At 33.2% G+C, this 2,976-nt stretch overlaps 1 pseudogene; it reads right to left on the bottom strand.

The window, feature by feature from the left end:
- Positions 1 to 892: 892 nt before the first annotated feature.
- LOC122108352 lies at positions 893 to 987 on the bottom strand (annotated as a pseudogene).
- Positions 988 to 2,976: the final 1,989 nt, after the last annotated feature.

The raw sequence follows: 2,976 nt of genomic DNA, 5'->3' as shown, positions 1-2,976 counted from the left end.
GGGGTGGGATCTTTGTGTAAGCTCCCTGCTTGGAGGTTTCTTCATTCATCACAATCAGTGGGTCTGACACTGGTACCTGAGGGAGCTTTGGTGTGGGTGATCTGCAGACAGCCCCCTGTTTCTCTGGCACACAGGCAGTTCCCACCAGGCCGGGCTGGCCGTGGCTTGGTGCGCTGCTGTGTGGCCAATAAACGTTGGGGTAGGGTCTTCACGCTTCTCTGTTGTGAAATTCTTCTTTTTAACTTTATTTTTTGTTTTTCTCTGCTTCCTGTTTTTCTCTGGATGTTGGTCTTTTTGTTGTTGTTGGTCTCTTGGGGAGATTAAACGTTGGAACTGCAACTCTCTTTTTGGTTGGGGTGAACTGTGGCATTCCCCTACTTCCCCGTCGCCATCTTGGTCCCCCCTCGAGTTTTTGCTTTTTATAATCAGAAATAATTTTAATTTATCTGTTGAAATGAGTACTAAAACAACTAAAGATATTTCTGGTGCTTATATGAAAAATTATACTTTAAAATATTCTGTATTCTATTTGTATAATACCCATAATCTATTTTATTCTTTCCTAGATATAAGAATTTGAATACTACATTGTTTTATAATATATAGGTTCAGTAATAAATGTGTCCTTTCAGATTGCATTCCATACAGAAACAGTTTAAGATTCCTTTTTTACTAGGTCCTTATAGTATATTCCTTTAGAATAAAATGACAATGTTGTCTAATTTTAAAAGTTTTATAAAGATTATGCTATGTAAAGGCCTTTCTAAAGTGAAGATTTAATTCACTGATGTCAAACTAACTTTTATTTATATGAATTACATGTATTGTTACACTTTTAATTTTGTAATCAACTTTTTAATAATTGTTTTTCATTTCTTACATCTGAAGAATGAAAAATATGGAATAATTCACAGATTTTCATATCATCCTGTGCAATTGCCATGTTAATCTCTGTATTGTTGAAATTTGGGTATGTGCTTCTGAAGCATGTAATGTCCTCTAATTTTAGGTAGTTAATGATGCAATCTTCATACAAGATTATATCCTTGGGTGCCTATTTGTAACAAGGAAACTTTAATGTTCCTAACAATGCTACTTATTTCCCTAAAATTTTGTGTATAATGAAAAATAATTATATTGTTGAGTCGAATGCTCACGTTTGCAATTCTTTTGTCAATGACTATTTTAAGTCTTTTTCATTTTAGATTTAATCATACTTTGAAGCATTTTTAGCTAGGTCCAAAGAGGATGGCTTTTTAAAGTACTTATTTATCCAACTGAGTTAACTCTGTAGAGCTAATGGATTCAAAGTAAGCCTTGCATAAGAGCTCCTTCTAAACTTCTGCAGCTGAAATTTTCCCAACTGAGGTATTATTGGCACAAATGTTTACCTGACACTTCATTCTTCTTCCATGTAGGTTCAGACCAACCAGAATATCTTACCCTGACAGCGTAAATTGTCTTACTTAAACAAAACAAATCTTAGTTACAAGGGATCATAGAAAGATGAACATTTCAGACAAAACTGTTCAGACTAGAAGGTTTTTATCAAAATATAATTTTTCATTATACCTACCATTTCAAAAGTAGCTAAATCCAAGAAGGTGAAAAAATTGTTCATATGCATGATTACTTAATGTCCTGGCCTGTCTACCTTCCAACCAGGCAGGAACTTACACTACTGCCTTTCTATCACCAAATATTTTCATAGATCCAGGAGAAGTCCATATGTTTCTCCTTGTTATTAGGCCTTAAATTGGTAAAGTTTCCTCTTGCTTCCAGTCTATAAATCTACAAATGTAAAGGTTTAAGTCTAACTCTACCAAACACTGAGGTAGAGATAATGGAATAATACTTTAAAACAGACTTGCTTTTGATACCCTAACCACAAAAGAACAATGTAAAACATGTGCCCTTTTTTATATTATATATAGTTATATATTTTATATTTATATGTGCTGATTTTATATTTCACACAGTGAAACTTACTAGAATCAATTGATAACTTGACAAATAAATTGATAATTATTTATTCCAATAAATAGAATTGGAATATAAATACTTAGGTTTAGAATATATATTAGAATATAAAAAGTATCAATGCAATGCCTTCCGTATAAACTTGTGATACCTTCTAAGTGTTTGTGGTCTTCTGAATTCACATTGTTAAAAATCAATGTTGTTTTCCTCTAATCTATAAGAGATTCTACTCTGATGCTCTATTTATTGTTTTAACTCGCTGGCCCCAAACTGTTTTTCTCCATATTTCTGAAGCATTCCTAAAGATTATACTCTAATTGTGGTAATATGATATCTAAAAGGCATTATTCTTCTATAGACCCATGGGTCCTAGTATCTTATGGCCGAGTTACCTGCATTGTCAGATAACAGGGGCTAGACTTCTCACCTAGTCCTATGCAACATGCCAGCAGAAAGTAACTGAAAATCCATCTCAATTTCTCATTTCTTATAATATTTCAGGGCCCCAATTCCTTGAGATACAAGAATTAGCAACAAGAAATTGTGTAATGCAAAGCAACTTAAAATGAAAGATGAGGTCACAAAATCGAGAGAAAGTACTGCATTTCAAACTCAATTTACAGATGACCAGCCCATATGAGTGAACAAGATCAGAAAGTTTCAAAAGATTATTTTTAATACCCCTCCCGTAATGATTAATGTAAGATTTCAGCCCAGCATATGTGAGCCCAAAAAATAGTTCATAGAAGGATAGATCCATGATTGATATGCCAAGCCAGGAAAACTTGAATTAGAGGTCAAATGTAATTCAGCAAAACATTAATTGAGAAGATCGTTTGTGCTTCAAAACACTGGTACTTTAGTACAACTTGGTTCTGTGGAATAAAAATGTTGTCATTCTCAAACCAATGATAACCTACATTTAATCTCCTGAAAGTGTATTCCTTTTCAAATAAACTTTTTGAAATAACACTTGCCAAATAACATTTGATAAGT

Source organism: Dipodomys spectabilis, unplaced genomic scaffold (assembly GCF_019054845.1).
Source record: "Dipodomys spectabilis isolate Male_0828 unplaced genomic scaffold, ASM1905484v1 ptg000057l, whole genome shotgun sequence".
NCBI classification, from domain to species: Eukaryota; Metazoa; Chordata; class Mammalia; order Rodentia; family Heteromyidae; genus Dipodomys; species Dipodomys spectabilis.
This window is presented reverse-complemented; position numbering and strand designations above follow the sequence as displayed.